This window comes from Ambystoma mexicanum, chromosome 2q (assembly GCF_040938575.1).
Source record: "Ambystoma mexicanum isolate Mex_15411 chromosome 2q, UKY_AmexF1_1, whole genome shotgun sequence".
NCBI lineage: Eukaryota > Metazoa > Chordata > Amphibia > Caudata > Ambystomatidae > Ambystoma > Ambystoma mexicanum.
Window position 1 is genome coordinate 1,478,439,083 of NC_090924.1, and position 18,010 is coordinate 1,478,457,092.

Below are 18,010 nucleotides of genomic sequence, written 5' to 3' on the forward strand. Positions count from 1 at the left end.
GGATCAGTGTGCACACCCACTCTGGGATGAGCACATGCATGAGGGTCATTGTACACACCCACTCTGGGATGAGCAGGTGCACATGCATGAGGATCAGTGTGCACGCCAATTTGGGAGGAGCAGGTGTGCGTGCATGAGGTTCAGTGTGCACACCCACTCTGGGATGAGCAGGTGCACGTGCATGAGGGTCAGTGTGCACGCCCACTCTAAGATGAGCAGGTGCACATGCATGAGGGTCAGTGTGCACGCCAATTTGGGAGGAGCAGGTGTGCGTGCATGAGGGTTAGCGTGCACGCCCACTCTGTGATGAGCAGGTGCACGTGCATGAGGGTCAGTGTGCACGCCCACTCTGGGATGAGCAGGTGCATATGCATGAGGGTCATTGTGCACACCCACTCTAGGATGAGCAGGTGCACATGCATGAGTGTCAGTGTGCACACCCACTCTAGGATGAGCAGGTGCACATGCATGAGGGTCAGTGTGCACACCCACTCTAGGAAGAGCAGGTGCACATGCATGAGTGTCAGTATGCACACCCACTCTAGGATGAGCAGGTGCACATGCATGAGGGTCAGTGTGCACGCCCACTCTGGGATGAGAAGGTGCACGTTCATGAGGGTCAGTGTGCACGCCAATTTGGGAGGAGCAGATGTGTGTGCATGAGGATCAGTGTGCACACCCACTCTAGGATGAGCAGGTGCACATGCATGAGGGTCGGTGTGCATGCCCACTCTGGGATGAGCAGGTGCACGTGCATGAGGGGCTGTCATGATCTCTGCTTCCAAAAGATCAGGACTTGCCCGACTCCCTTGGAAGCAGACCCATAACCCCGGTTCCGAGTGCCAGCCAGTCCCAATTGGGACCTTTTGGACCCTGTCCTGGCGCCAGTGGCACCAGGCTCATAAAGATGCCCAGTCCCAGCGCTGGAAGCGCCGGGCTCATAATGCTTGGGTGGACTTACCTGCAGCAGACCATGCTGCTTACTTACCTGCCAGTTGAACCCCTGATCCTCTTCTGTTTGGGACTACTTTTCCTGTTGGGTGGGGCAGGAGCCACTCCCTAGGTTCAGAACACTGGAACTCTTCTGGAAAGCAGGAACTCTTTTCTTATCTAGGCGTGGCTGTGGAAGGAGACACCTAAGCACTACAGGAGGCTATTTAAACCACACCCGATGGATGAATCTTGCTTTGCGTTATTCTGCATTCTCTGCAGCAGAACGCTCATCGTGTCTTCTGCTTCTGATCCTGGGCCTAAGGGAAAAAAAGGCTTACCATCCTGGAATCCAGTCTTCAGCAGCACCTCTAAAGACAAAGAAAGAACAGGTTAGCACTACGGTCTTCAGTGGCAGCGCATCTCTTACCTGGTCCATCGGCTGTCACCAACGCCTCGCGCTGCATTCCGGCATCTGAAAGACAAAGGCTTACCTACTCTTCGCATGCTCCGGAGGTCTTCGCACTGCATTCCGGCATCTGAAAGACAAAAGCTTACCAGCTCTTCGCACGCTCCAGAGGCCTTCGGCGCTGCATCCCGCATCTGAAAGACAAAAGAAGGTGCGTTTAAAGACATTGGGCAACTTTATTACTCACGTGCCATTACTCCTTCCCGCGCCGAATCCAGTGGGTATTCCAGCACCCTTCAGCTTCTCTAAAGCTCCGAACTTGTACCTGCAAGATAAAAGGGACAGTTAGTGCGCATCGTGAAGTAGGCTACAAGCGCTTACTTACGTGCTTCCAGGCGCTTCTATTCCTCACGCGGGTTTGATCCTCAACTCTCATCAGCCCGCCATCCGCCATCGCCGGAACCCTGCAAAACAAGAGATATCATTACAAAAGACTTTTAAGACATTTGAAGTGCCCAGAACTTACCGTTCGTGCAGTTAACGACGGACAGCAGTCCTCTGAGGTCAAGAGGCCTGCACCCTTATCCAGTGAAGAAACTGGTTACGGCACCCTGCCCCGAGGCAGATGGAGAGCTCGGCGTTCACTTACCTAAGGTGAGGGTGTTAACCTTTGGGGTTCTACAGGAGAAGAGAAAGGGAAGAGGAGAGAGGCACCCAATAACCCCAGTTCATTAATCCCATATTTTCTATCTGCAGACATCTTACTCTTCGAGTCAGACATACAGTGCACAGAGGTCCAGCCCAAAGAGCCAACCGTGTGTTACACATCACCTTTGAAGAAAGGGCATTCACCCAGTCAAGACCGGCACCTCTGCGGGAATCAGGTGAGCATTACAGAACGCAAAGCCTATCGCAAAACTCCCACCCAGGCGCTATGGAAACCTCGGATACCGACCAGCTAGCCCAGTTACTTGGGGAACTAAGAGCAGAAGTGCATGCAGCCCGTCAGGAAACAAATGCTCTAAGAAGGGAACTGATTATTTCCAAGGAGCGAACGGACGATCTCGCAAGACAATTGCTACAGTCACACGCCGGACAAACTCCGTTACCCGCATCAGGGGCAAATCTTCCTTCAACATCCTCTACGAACCCAGTGCAGATCAACCTACCTGGGAATGTACCTCTGGCTCCGCTTACTGATAAGGAACTTCTAGCTATCAAGTCCGCCTTTGAGGATTGGCGGCATTATCTTCTGGGGGCCCGACACACCGTTACTGTGATTACAGATCACCGAAACCTGCAATATTTGAAAACCGCAAAAGCTCAATCCTCTAGGCAACTCCGTTGGGCACTATTCTTTGCCGAGTGTGACTTCATAATTACCTATCGACCTGGTACAAAAAACGGTAAAGCTGATGCCCTTTCTCGGATGGGAGTGGAAGAACATTTGATCAATCCTAAACCTGTACCTATCATTCCCGAACAAAGAATTCTAGGTGTAATCGCCACACAATCCATAGAGGAAGTTAAGGATAAAGCCAGGCTACTGGTAACTCCAGCAGACATACAGAATTGGCATCTGCAGGGAAAGGACTTTACGGTGAAGGACAACCTATTATATTTCCAAGAATGGTTATACCTGCCCAGCACAGATTTACAGAAAAAGGTAATCTCTTGTTATCACGATTCTTTAATGGAAGGACATCCCGGTATGACCAAGACCTCGGAAAAGATCAAGCGCTACTTCTGGTGGCCGTCTTGGAAAAAAGATATCAGAGAGTTTATAATGTCCTGTGGAGTATGCGCCCAAAACAAGAGTCAAAAGGAAAAACCAGCCGGCCTCTTACGCCCTATTGACATCCTGCCTCGCCCTTGGCATACGCTTTCTATGGACTTCATCACCGATCTACCTCCATGCTCTCGATACAATACGATCCTAGTAATCGTGGACCTATTCTCCAAGATGGCGCATTTCATTCCACTCAAAGGCTTACCAACAGCAGCAACTCTGGCCCGAGAATTTCTCGAAAACATCGTCCGACTGCACGGTTTTCCTTCAGTTCTAATTTCGGATCGAGGTAGTCAACTTATTTCTCATTTTTGGCGAAGTTGCTGTCGGTCGGCTCAAATTGATGTGAGACTTTCGACCAGCCACCACCCTCAAACCGACGGACAAACCGAGAGGACCAATCAAACTCTGGAACAGTATTTGCGCTGCATGCTACAACAAACTGAAAAAACTTGGAAAGATATCCTTTGGATAGCCGAATATGCCTACAATAACTCTGTCCACTCGGGAACTGGGAAGACCCCGTTTTTTCTTTTATACGGTAGTCACCCTCGAACCTCGGAGTTGGACCCACTCCAAGATCTTGGAACACCAGCAGTAGGCCACCTGCATTCTACAATCACCCAAGCCTTTAAGGAAGCCGTTTCTCACCTTCAAAGGGCTAAAGAACAATACAAGAAAGGAGCAGACCAACATCGGAAGGAAGCCCCCCAATATCAAGTAGGAGATCAAGTCTGGTTATCCACCAAATATCTACCTCTAAAAGGAAAAAAGGACCACGCACATTCAACCCAAGATACCTTGGTCCCTATTCCATCACTACCATAGTAAATCCAGTAGCGGTCAAGTTGGACTTGCCCCCTCACATGAAGATACATCCGGTATTCCACATCTCTCTATTAAAACCCGCGCAACCTCAAACCCAACTAACTACATCTCCAAAACCTATTCTAGTTGATGGAGAACTCGAGTTTGAAGTCAAAAGCATCCTGGATTCCAAGATCTCCAAATCTAAACTATTTTACCTGATTGACTGGAAAGGCTACGGTCCCCAAGAAAGATCCTGGGAACCTGCAGAATATGTCCACGCGCCGCGTCTAATCAAAAGATTTCATCGAACATTTCCTAACAAGCCCAAACCCCCGGAGAAGCCCGGTTTGGGAGGGGCCTTGAAGGGGGGTGCTGTCATGATCTCTGCTTTGAAAAGATCAGGACTTGCCCGACTCCCTTGGAAGCAGACTCATAACCCCGGTTCCGAGTGCCAGCCAGTCCCAATTGGGACCTTTTGGACCCTGTCCTGGCGCCAGTGGCACCAGGCTCATAAAATGAAGCAGGCTACAAGCGCTTACTTACGCGCTTCCAGGCGCTTCTATTCCTCAAGCGGGTTTGATCCTCAACTCTCATCAGCCCGCCATCCGCCATCGCCGGAACCCTGCAAAACAAGAGATATCATTACAAAAGACTTTTAAGACATTTGAAGTGCCCAGAACTTACCGTTCGTGCAGTTAACGACGGACAGCAGTCCTCTGAGGTCAAGAGGCCTGCACCCTTATCCAGTGAAGAAACTGGTTACGGCACCCTGCCCCGAGGCAGATGGAGAGCTCGGCGTTCACTTACCTAAGGTGAGGGTGTTAACCTTTGGGGTTCTACAGGAGAAGAGAAAGGGAAGAGGAGAGAGGCACCCAATAACCCCAGTTCATTAATCCCATATTTTCTATCTGCAGACATCTTACTCTTCGAGTCAGACATACAGTGCACAGAGGTGCAGCCCAAAGAGCCAACCGTGTGTTACACATCACCTTTGAAGATACGGCATTCACCCAGTCAAGACCGGCGCCTCTGCGGGAATCAGGTGAGCGTTACAGGTCAGTGTGCAGGCCCACTCTGGGATGAGCACGTGCGCGTGCATGAGGGTCATTGTGCACGCCCACTCGGGGATGAGCAGGTGCGCGTGCATGAGGATCAGTGTGCACGCCCACTCTGGGATGAGCAGGTGCATGAGGGTCAGTGTGCATACCCACTCTGGGATGAGTAGGTGCATGAGGGTCAGTGTGCATGCGCACTCTGGGATGAGCACATGCATGAGGGTCAGTGTGCATGCCCACTCTGGGATTAGCACATGCATTAGGTCAGTGTGCACGCCCACTCTGGGATGGGCAGGTGCATGAGGGTCAGTGTGCATGCCCATTCTGGGAGGAGCACATGAATGAGGGTCAGTGTGCACGCCCACTCTGGGATGAGCAGGTGCACGTGCATGAGGGTCAGTGTGCAGGCCAACTCTGGGATGAGCATGTGCGCGTGCATGAGGGTCATTGTGCATGCCCACTCTGGGATGAGCAGGTGCGCGTGCATGAGGATCAATGTACACACCCACTCTGGGATGAGCTGGTGAGCGTGCCTGATGGTCAGTGTGCACACCCACTCTAGGATGAGCACGTGCATGAGGGACAGTATGCACACCCACTCTAGGATGAGCAGGTGCAGGTGCATGAGGGTCAGTGTGCACGCCCAATCTGGGAAGAGCAGGTGCATGTGCATGAGGGTCAGTGTGCACGCCCACTCTGGGATGAGCAGGTGCACATGCATGAGGGTCAGTAAGTATGCACACTCTGGGATGAGCAGGTGCGCATGCATGAGGATCAGTGTGCACACCCACTCTGAGATGAGCAAGTGAGCGTGCCTGAGGGTCAGTGTGCACACCCACTCTGGGATGAGCAGGTGCACGTGCATGAGGGTCAGTGTGCACGCCCACTCCAGGATGAGCATGTGCACGTGCACGAGGGTCATTGTGCACGCCCACTCTGGGATGAGCAGGTGCGCGTGCATGAGGATCAGTGTGCACACCCACTCTGGGATGAGCACATGCATGAGGGTCATTGTACACACCCACTCTGGGATGAGCAGGTGCACATGCATGAGGATCAGTGTGCACGCCAATTTGGGAGGAGCAGGTGTGCGTGCATGAGGGTCAGTGGGCACACCCACTCTGGGATGAGCAGGTGCACGTGCATGAGGGTCAGTGTGCACGCCGACTCTAGGATGAGCAGGTGCACATGCATGAGGGTCAGTGTGCACGCCAATTTTGGAGGAGCAGGTGTGCGTGCATGAGGGTTAGCGTGCACGCCCACTCTGTGATGAGCAGGTGCACATGCATGAGGGTCAGTGTGCACGCCCACTCTGGGATGAGCAGGCGCACATGCATGAGTGTCAGTGTGCACACCCACTCTAGGATGAGCAGGTGCACATGCATGAGGGTCAGTGTGCACACCCACTCTAGGAAGAGCAGGTGCACATGCATGAGTGTCAGTGTGCACACCCACTCTAGGATGAGCAGGTGCACATGCATGAGGGTCAGTGTGCACGCCCACTCTGGGATGAGCAGGTGCACGTTCATGAGGGTCAGTGTGCACGCCAATTTGGGAGGAGCAGATGTGCGTGCATGAGGATCAGTGTGCACACCTACTCTAGGATGAGCGGTGCACATGCTTGAGGGTCAGTGTGCATGCCCACTCTGGGATGAGCAGGTGCACGTGCATGAGGGTCAGTGTGCAGGCCCACTCTGGGATGAGCACGTGCACGTGCATGAGGGTCATTGTGCACACCCACTCGGGGATGAGCAGGTGCGCGTGCATGAGGATCAGTGTGCACGCCCACTCTGGTAAAAGCAGGTGCATGAGGGTCAGTGTGCATACCCACTCTGGGATGAGTAGGTGCATGAGGGTCAGTGTGCATGCGCACTCTGGGATGAGCACATGCATGAGGGTCAGTGTGCATGCCCATTCTGGGATTAGCACATGCATGAGGTCAGTGTGCACGCCCACTCTGGGATGAGCAGGTGCAGGAGGGTCAGTGTGCATGCCCATTCTGGGATGAGCACATGCATGAGGGTCAGTGTGCACGCCCACTCTGGGATGGGCAGGTGCACGTCCATGAGGGTCAGTGTGCAGGCCCACTCTGGGATGAGCATGTGCGCGTGCATGAGGGTCATTGTGCATGCCAACTCTGGGATGAGCAGGTGCGCGTGCATGAGGATCAATGTACACACCCACTCTGGGATGAGCAGGTGAGCGTGCCTGAGGGTCAGTGTACACACCCACTCTAGGATGAGCACATGCATGAGGGTCAGTGTGCACACCCACTCTAGGATGAGCAGGTGCAGGTGCATGAGGGTCAGTGTGCACGCCCACTCTGGGATGAGCAGGTGCATGAGGGTCAGTGTGCACGCCCACTCTGGGATGAGCAGGTGCACATGCATGAGGGTCAGTGTGCATTCGCACTCTGGGATGAGCAGGTGCGCGTGCATGAGGATCAGTGTGCACACCCACTCTGAGATGAGCAAGTGAGCGTGCCTGAGGGTCAGTGTGCACACCCACTCTAGGATGAGCACGTGCATGAGGGTCAGTGTGCACGCCCACTCTGGGATGAGCAGGTGCGAGGGTCATTGTGCACACCCACTCTGGGATGAGCAGATGCATGTGCATGAGTGTTAGTGTGCACACCCACTCTGGGATGAGCAGGTGCACATGCATGAGTGTCAGTGTGCACGCCCACTCTGGGATGAGCAGGTGCATGTTCATGAGGGTCATTGTGCACACCCAATCTGGGATGAGCAGGTGCACATGCATGAGTGTCAGTGTGCACGCCCGCTCTGGGATGAGCAGGTGCATGTTCATGAGGGTCAGTGTGCATGCCCACTCTGGGATGAGCAGGTGCGTGTGCATGAGGGTCAGTGTGCAGGCCCACTCTGGGATGAGCACGTGTGCGTGCATGAGGGTCATTGTGCACGCCCACTCGGGGATGAGCAGGTGCGGGTGCATGAGGATCAGTGTGCACGCCCACTCTGGGATGAGCAGGTGCATGAGGGTCAGTGTGCATACCCACTCTGGGATGAGTAGGTGCGAGGGTCATTGTGCACACCCACTCTGGGATGAGCAGATGCATGTGCATGAGTGTTAGTGTGCACACCCACTCTGGGATGAGCAGGTGCACATGCATGAGTGTCAGTGTGCACGCCCACTCTGGGATGAGCAGGTGCATGTTCATGAGGGTCATTGTGCACACCCAATCTGGGATGAGCAGGTGCACATGCATGAGTGTCAGTGTGCACGCCCGCTCTGGGATGAGCAGGTGCATGTTCATGAGTGTCAGTGTGCATGCCCACTCTGGGATGAGCAGGTGCGTGTGCATGAGGGTCAGTGTGCAGGCCCACTCTGGGATGAGCACGTGTGCGTGCATGAGGGTCATTGTGCACGCCCACTCGGGGATGAGCAGGTGCGGGTGCATGAGGATCAGTGTGCACGCCCACTCTGGGATGAGCAGGTGCATGAGGGTCAGTGTGCATACCCACTCTGGGATGAGTAGGTGCATGAGGGTCAGTGTGCATGCGCACTCTGGGATGAGCACATGCATGAGGGTCAGTGTGCATGCCCACTCTGGGATTAGCACATGCATGAGGTCAGTGTGCACGCCCACTCTGGGTTGAGCAGGTGCATGAGGGTCAGTGTGCATGCCCATTCTGGGATGATCACATGAATGAGGGTCAGTGTGCACGCTCACTCTGGGATGAGCAGGTACACGTGCATGAGGGTCAGTGTGCAGGCCCAATCTGGGATGAGCATGTGCGCGTGCATGAGGGTCATTGTGCATGCCCACTCTGGGATGAGCAGGTGCGCATGAGGGTCAGTGTGCAGGCCCACTCTAGGATGAGCAGGTGCGTGTGCATGAGGATCAATGTACACACCCACTCTGGGATGAGCAGGTGCATGAGGGTCAGTGTGCACACCCACTCTGGGATGAGCAGGTGCATGTGCATGAGGGTCAGTGTGCACACCCACTCTAGGATGAGCAGGTGCAGGTGCATGAGGGTCAGTGTGCACGCCCACTCTGGGATGAGCAGGTGCATGTGCATGAGGGTCAGTGTGCACGCCCACTCTGGGATGAGCAGGTGCACATGCATGAGGGTCAGTGTGCATTCCCACTCTGGGATGAGCAGGTGCGCGTGCATGAGGATCAGTGTGCACACCCACTCTGAGATGAGCAAGTGAGCATGCCTGAGGGTCAGTGTGCACACCCACTCTAGGATGAGCATGTGCATGAGGGTCAGTGTGCACAGCCACTCTGGGATGAGCAGGTGCGAGGGTCATTGTGCACACCCACTCTGGGATGAGCAGATGCATGTGCATGAGTGTTAGTGTGCACACCCACTCTGGGATGAGCAGGTGCACATGCATGAGTGTCAGTGTGCACGCCCACTCTGGGATGAGCAGGTGCATGTTCATGAGGGTCAGTGTGCACGCCCACTCTGGGAATGAGCACGTGTGTGTAAATGAGGGTCAGTGTGCATGCCCACTCTGGGATGAGCAGGTGCGCGTGCATGAGGGTCAGTGTGCAGGCCCACTCTGGGATGAGCACGTGCGCGTGCATGAGGGTCATTGTGCACGTCCACTCAGGGATGAGCAGGTGCGCGTGCATGAGGATCAGTGTGCACGCCCACTTTGGGATGAGCTGGTGCATGAGGGTCAGTGTGCATACCCACTCTGGGATGAGTAGGTGCATGAGGGTCAGTGTGCATGCGCACTCTGGGATGAGCACATGCATGAGGGTCAGTGTGCATGCCCACTCTGGGATTAGCACATGCATGAGGTCAGTGTGCACGCCCACTCTGGGATGAGCAGGTGCATGAGGGTCAGTGTGCATGCCCATTCTGGGATGAGCACATGAATGAGGGTCAGTGTGCACGCCCACTCTGTGATGAGCAGGTGCATGTGCATGAGGGTCAGTGTGCAGGCCCATTCTGGGATGAGCATGTGCGCGTGCATGAGGGTCATTGTGCATGCCCACTCTGGGATGAGCAGGTGCGCATGAGGGTCAGTGTGCAGGCCCACTCTGGGATGAGCAGGTGCACGTGCATGAGGATCAATGTACACACCCACTCTGGGATGAGCAGGTGCATGAGGGTCAGTGTGCACGCCCACTCTGGGATGAGCAGGTGCATGTTCATGAGGCTCAGTGTGCATGTCAATTTGGGAGGAGCAGGTGTGCGTGCATGAGGATCAGTGAGCACACCCACTCTAGGATGAGCAGGTGTACATGCATGAGGGTCAGTGTGCACGCCCACTCTGGGATGAGCAGATGCACATGCATGAGTGTCAGTGTGCACGCCCACTCTGGGATGAGTAGGTGCATGTTCATGAGGCTCAGTGTGCATGTCAATTTGGGAGGAGCAGGTGTGCGTGCATGAGGATCAGTGAGCACACCCACTCTAGGATGAGCAGGTGTACATGCATGAGGGTCAGTGTGCACGCCCACTCTGGGATGAGCAGGTGCACGTGCATGAGGGTCAGTGTGCAGGCCCACTCTGGGAATGAGCACGTGTGCGTGCATGAGGGTCATTGTGCATGCCCACTCTGGGATGAGCAGGTGCGCGTGCATGAGGTCAGTGCGCACGCCCACTCTGGGATGAGCAGGTGCATGAGGGTCAGTGTGCATGCCCACTCTGGGATGAGCAGGTGCATGAGGGTCAGTGTGCATGCGCACTCTGGGATGAGCACATGCATGAGGGTCAGTGTGCATGCCCACTCGGGGATTAGCACATGCATGAGGTCAGTGTGCAAGCCCACTCTGGGATGAGCAGGTACGCATGCATGAGGGTCAGTGTGCATGCCCACTCTGGGATGAGCAGGTGCATGAGGTCAATGTGCATACCCACTCTGGGATGAGCAGGTGCATGAGGGTCAGAGTGCATGCGCACTCTGGGATGAGCACATGCATGAGGGTCAGTGTGCATGCCCACTCTGGGATTAGCACATGCATGAGGTCAGTGTGCACGCCCACTCTGTGATGAGCAGGTATGCGTGCATGAGGGTCAGTGTGCATGCCCACTCTGGGATGAGCACCTGCATGAGGGTCAGTGTGCATGCGCACTCTGGGATGAGCACATTCATGAGCGTCAGTGTGCATGCACACTCTGGGATGAGCACATGCATGAGGGTCAGTGGGCATGCCCACTCTGGGATGAGCAGGTGCACGTGCATGAGAGTCAGTGTGCAGGCCCACTCTGGGATGAGCATGTGCGCGTGCATGAGGGTCAATGTACACACCCACTCTGGGATGAGCAGGTGCATGAGGGTCAGTGTGCACACCCACTCTAGGATGAGCAGGTGCACATGCATGAGTGTCAGTGTGCACACCCACTCTAGGATGAGCAGGTGCACATGCATGAGGGTCAGTGTGCACACACACTCTAGGAAGAGCAGGTGCACATGCATGAGTGTCAGTGTGCACACCCACACTAGGATGAGCAGGTGCACATGCATGAGGGTCAGTGTGCACACCCACTCTAGGATGAGCAGGTATGCGTGCATGAGGGTCAGTGTGCATGCCCACTCTGGGATGAGCACCTGCATGAGGGTCAGTGTGCATGCGCACTCTGGGATGAGCACATGCATGAGGGTCAGTGTGCATGCACACTCTGGGATGAGCACATGCATGAGGGTCAGTGGGCATGCCCACTCTGGGATGAGCACATGCATGAGGGTCAGTGTGCATGCCCACTCTGGGATGAGCACATGCATGGTCAGTGTGCATGCCAACTCTGGGAGAGTAGGTGCACGTGCATGAGGGTCAGTGTGCATGCGCACTCTGGGATGAGCACATGCATGAGGTCAGTGTGCATGCCCACTCTGGGATGAGCAGGTGCATGAGGGTCAGTGTGCACGCCCACTCTAGGATGAGCAGGTGCACATGCATGAGTGTCAGTGTGCACACCCACTCTAGGATGAGCAGGTGCACATGCATGAGGGTCAGTGTGCACACCCACTCTAGGAAGAGCAGGAGCACATGCATGAGGGTCAGTGTGCACACCCACTCTAGGATGAGCAGGTATGCGTGCATGAGGGTCAGTGTGCATGCCCACTCTGGGATGAGCACCTGCATGAGGGTCAGTGTGCATGCGCACTCTGGGATGAGCACATGCATGAGGGTCAGTGTGCATGCACACTCTGGGATGAGCACATACATGAGGGTCAGTGGGCATGCCCACTCTGGGATGAGCACATGCATGAGGGTCAGTGTGCATGCCCACTCTGGGATGAGCACATGCATGGTCAGTGTGCATGCCAACTCTGGGAGAGCAGGTGCACGTGCATGAGGGTCAGTGTGCATGCGCACTCTGGGATGAGCACATGCATGAGGGTCAGCGTGCATGCCCACTCTGGGATTAGCACATGCATGAGGTCAGTGTGCAAGCCCACTCTGGGATGAGCAGGTACGCATGCATGAGGGTCAGTGTGCATGCCCACTCTGGGATGAGCAGGTGCATGAGGTCAGTGTGCATACCCACTCTGGGATGAGCAGGTGCATGAGGGTCAGAGTGCATGCGCACTCTGAGATGAGCACATGCATGAGGGTCAGTGTGCATGCCCACTCTGGGATTAGCACATGCATGAGGTCAGTGTGCACGCCCACTCTGGGATGAGCACATGCATGAGGGTCAGTGTGCATGCACACTCTGGGATGAGCACATGCATGAGGGTCAGTGGGCATGCCCACTCTGGGATGAGCACATGCATTAGGGGCATTGTGCATGCCCACTCTGGGATGAGCACATGCATGGTCAGTGTGCATGCCCATTCTGGGATGAGCAGATGCATGAGGGTCAGTGTGCATGCCCATTCTGGGATGAGCACATGAATGAGGGTCAGTGTGCACGCCCACTCTGGGATGAGCAGGTGCTCGTGCATGAGGGTCAGTGTGCAGGCCCACTCTGGGATGAGCACATGCATGAGGGTCAGTGTGCATGCAAACTCTGGGATGAGCACATGCATGAGGGTAAGTGGGCATGCCCACTCTGGGATGAGCACATGCATGAGGGTCAGTGTGCATGCCCACTCTGGGATGAGCACATGCATGGTCAGTGTGCATGCCAACTCTGGGAGAGCAGGTGCACGTGCATGAGGGTCAGTGTGCATGCGCACTCTGGGATGAGCACATGCATGAGGGTCAGCGTGCATGCCCACTCTGGGATTAGTACATGCATGAGGTCAGTGTGCAAGCCCACTCTGGGATGAGCAGGTACGCATGCATGAGGGTCAGTGTGCATGCCCACTCTGGGATGAGCAGGTGCATGAGGTCAGTGTGCATACCCACTCTGGGATGAGCAGGTGCATGAGGGTCAGAGTGCATGCGCACTCTGAGATGAGCACATGCATGAGGGTCAGTGTGCATGCCCACTCTGGGATTAGCCCATGCATGAAGTCAGTGTGCACGCCCACTCTGGGATGAGCACATGCATGAGGGTCAGTGTGCATGCAAACTCTGGGATGAGCACATGCATGAGGGTAAGTGGGCATGCCCACTCTGGGATGAGCACATGCATGAGGGTCAGTGTGCATGCCCACTCTGGGATGAGCACATGCATGGTCAGTGTGCATGCCAACTCTGGGAGAGCAGGTGCACGTGCATGAGGGTCAGTACGCATGCGCACTCTGGGATGAGCACATGCATGAGGGTCAGCGTGCATGCCCACTCTGGGATTAGTACATGCATGAGGTAAGTGTGCAAGCCCACTCTGGGATGAGCAGGTACGCATGCATGAGGGTCAGTGTGCATGCCCACTCTGGGATGAGCAGGTGCATGAGGTCAGTGTGCATACCCACTCTGGGATGAGCAGGTGCATGAGGGTCAGAGTGCATGCGCACTCTGAGATGAGCACATGCATGAGGGTCAGTGTGCATGCCCACTCTGGGATTAGCACATGCTTGAGGTCAGTGTGCACGCCCACTCTGGGATGAGCACATGCATGAGGGTCAGTGTGCATGCACACTCTGGGATGAGCACATGCATGAGGGTCAGTGGGCATGCCCACTCTGGGATGAGCTTATGCATTAGGGGCATTGTGCATGCCCACTCTGGGATGAGCACATGCATGGTCAGTGTGCATGCCCATTCTGGGATGAGCAGGTGCATGAGGGTCAGTGTGCATGCCCACTCTGGGATGAGCAGGTGCTCGTGCATGAGGGTCAGTGTGCAGGCCCACTCTGGGATGAGCATGTGCGCGTGCATGAGGGACATTGTGCATGCCCACTCTGGGATGAGCAGGTGCGCGTGCATGAGGATCAATGTACACACCCACTCTGGGATGAGCAGGTGCATGAGGGTCAGTGTGCATGCCCACTCTGGGATTAGCACATGCATGAGGTCAGTGTGCATGCGCACTCTGGGATGAGCACATGCATGAGGTCAGTGTGCATGCCCACTCTGGGATGAGCACCTGCATGAGGGTCAGTGTGCATGCGCACTCTGGGATGAGCACATGCATGAAGGTCAGTGTGCATGCACACTCTGGTATGAGCACATGCATGAGGGTCAGTGGGCATGCCCACTCTGGGATGAGCACATGCATGAGGGTCAGTGTGCATGCCCACTCTGGGATGGGCACATGCATGGTCAGTGTTCATGCCAACTCTGGGAGAGCAGGTGCACGTGCATGAGGGTCAGTGTGCACGCCCACTCTGGGATTAGCACATGCATGAGGTCAGTGTGCACGCCCATTCTGGGATGAGCAGGTGCATGAGGGTCAGTGTGCATGCCCATTCTGGGATGAGCACATGAATGAGGGTCAGTGTTCACGCCCACTCTGGGATGAGCAGGTGCACGTGCATGAGGGTCAGTTTGCAGGCCCACTCTGGGATGAGCATGTGCGCGTGCATGAGGGTCATTGTGCATGCCCACTCTGGAATGAGCAGGTGCGGGTGCATGAGGATCAATGTACACACCCACTCTGGGATGAGCAGGTGCATGAGGGTCAGTGTGCATGACCACTCTGGGATTAGCACATGCATGAGGTCAGTGTGCATGCGCACTCTGGGATGAGCACATGCATGAGGTCAGTGTGCATGCCCACTCTGGGATGAGCAGGTGCATGAGGGTCAGTGTGCATGCCCATTCTGGGATGAGCACATGAATGAGGGTCAGTGTGCACACCCACTCTGGGATGAGCAGGTGCACGTGCATGAGGGTCAGTGTGCAGGCCCACTCTGGGATGAGCATGTGCGCGTGCATGAGGGTCAATGTACACACCCACTCTGGGATGAGCAGGTGCATGAGGGTCAGTGTGCACGCCCACTCTAGGATGAGCAGGTGCACATGCATGAGTGTCAGTGTGCACACCCACTCTAGGATGAGCAGGTGCACATGCATGAGGGTTAGTGTGCACACCCACTCTAGGAAGAGCAGGTGCACATGCATGAGTGTCAGTGTGCACACCCACTCTAGGATGAGCAGGTGCACATGCATGAGGGTCAGTGTGCACACCCACTCTAGGATGAGCAGGTGCACATGCATGAGGGTCAGTGTGCACGCCCACTCTGGGATGAGCAGGTGCACGTTCATGAGGGTCAGTGTGCACGCCAATTTGGGAGGAGCAGATGTGCGTGCATGAGGGTCAGTGTGCACACCCACTCTAGGAAGAGCAGGTGCACATGCATGAGGGTCAGTGTGCATGCCCACTCTGGGATGAGCACATGCATGGTCAGTGTGCATGCCAACTCTGGGAGAGCAGGTGCACGTGCATGAGGGTCAGTGTGCATGCACACTCTGGGATGAGCACATGCATGAGGGTCAGTGTGCATGCCCACTCTGGGATTAGCACATGCATGAGGTCAGTGTGCAAGCCCACTCTGGGATGAGCAGGTACGCATGCATGAGGGTCAGTGTGCATGCCCACTCTGGGATGAGCAGGTGCATGAGGTCAGTGTGCATACCCACTCTGGGATGAGCAGGTGCATGAGGGTCAGAGTGCATGCGCACTCTGGGATGAGCACATGCATGAGGGTCAGTGTGCATGCCCACTCTGGGATTAGCACATGCATGAGGTCAGTGTGCACGCCCACTCTGGGATGAGCACATGCATGAGGGTCAGTGTGCATGCACACTCTGGGATGAGCACATGCATGAGGGTCAGTGGGCATGCCCACTCTGGGATGAGCACATGCATTAGGGGCATTGTGCATGCCCACTCTGGGATGAGCACATGCATGGTCAGTGTGCATGCCCATTCTGGGATGAGCAGGTGCATGAGGGTCAGTGTGCATGCCCATTCTGGGATGAGCACATGACTGAGGGTCAGTGTGCACGCCCACTCTGGGATGAGCAGGTGCTCGTGCATGAGGGTCAGTGTGCAGGCCCACTCTGGGATGAGCATGTGCGCGTGCATGAGGGTCATTGTGCATGCCCACTCTGGGATGAGCAGGTGCGCGTGCATGAGGATCAATGTACACACCCACTCTGGGATGAGCAGGTGCATGAGGGTCAGTGTGCATGCCCACTCTGGGATTAGCACATGCATGAGGTCAGTGTGCATGCGCACTCTGGGATGAGCACATGCATGAGGGTCAGTGTGCATGCCCACTCTGGGATGAGCACCTGCATGAGGGTCAGTGTGCATGCGCACTCTGGGATGAGCACATGCATGAGGGTCAGTGTGCATGCACACTCTGGTATGAGCACATGCATGAGGGTCAGTGGGCATGCCCACTCTGGGATGAGCACATGCATGAGGGTCAGTGTGCATGCCCACTCTGGGATGAGCACATGCATGGTCAGTGTTCATGCCAACTCTGCGAGAGCAGGTGCACGTGCATGAGGGTCAGTGTGCACGCCCACTCTGGGATTAACACATGCATGAGGTCAGTGTGCACGCCCATTCTGGGATGAGCAGGTGCATGAGGGTCAGTGTGCATGCCCATTCTGGGATGAGCACATGAATGAGGGTCAGTGTTCACGCCCACTCTGGGATGAGCAGGTGCACGTGCATGAGGGTCAGTGTGCAGGCCCACTCTGGGATGAGCATGTGCGCGTGCATGAGGGTCATTGTGCATGCCCACTCTGGAATGAGCAGGTGCGGGTGCATGAGGATCAATGTACACACCCACTCTGGGATGAGCAGGTGCATGCGGGTCAGTGTGCATGACCACTCTGGGATTAGCACATGCATGAGGTCAGTGTGCATGCGCACTCTGGGATGAGCACATGCATGAGGTCAGTGTGCATGCCCACTCTGGGATGAGCAGGTGCATGAGGGTCAGTGTGCATGCCCATTCTGGGATGAGCACATGAATGAGGGTCAGTGTGCACGCCCACTCTGGGATGAGCAGGTGCACGTGCATGAGGGTCAGTGTGCAGGCCCACTCTGGGATGAGCATGTGCGCGTGCATGAGGGTCAATGTACACACCCACTCTGGGATGAGCAGGTGCATGAGGGTCAGTGTGCACGCCCACTCTAGGATGAGCAGGTGCACATGCATGAGTGTCAGTGTGCACACCCACTCTAGGATGAGCAGGTGCACATGCATGAGGGTCAGTGTGCACACCCACTCTAGGAAGAGCAGGTGCACATGCATGAGTGTCAGTGTGCACACCCACTCTAGGATGAGCAGGTGCACATGCATGAGGGTCAGTGTGCACACCCACTCTAGGATGAGCAGGTGCACATGCATGAGGGTCAGTGTGCACGCCCACTCTGGGATGAGCAGGTGCACGTTCATGAGGGTCAGTGTGCACGCCAATTTGTGAGGAGCAGATGTGCGTGCATGAGGGTCAGTGTGCACACCCACTCTAGGAAGAGCAGGTGCACATGCATGAGGGTCAGTGTGCATGCCCACTCTGGGATGAGCACATGCATAAGGGTCAGTGTGCATGCCCACTCTGGGATTAGCACATGCATGAGGTCAGTGTGCAAGCCCACTCTGGGATGAGCAGGTACGCATGCATGAGGGTCAGTGTGCATGCCCACTCTGGGATGAGCAGGTGCATGCGGTCAGTGTGCATACCCACTCTGGGATGAGCAGGTGCATGAGGGTCAGAGTGCATGCGCATTCTGGGAT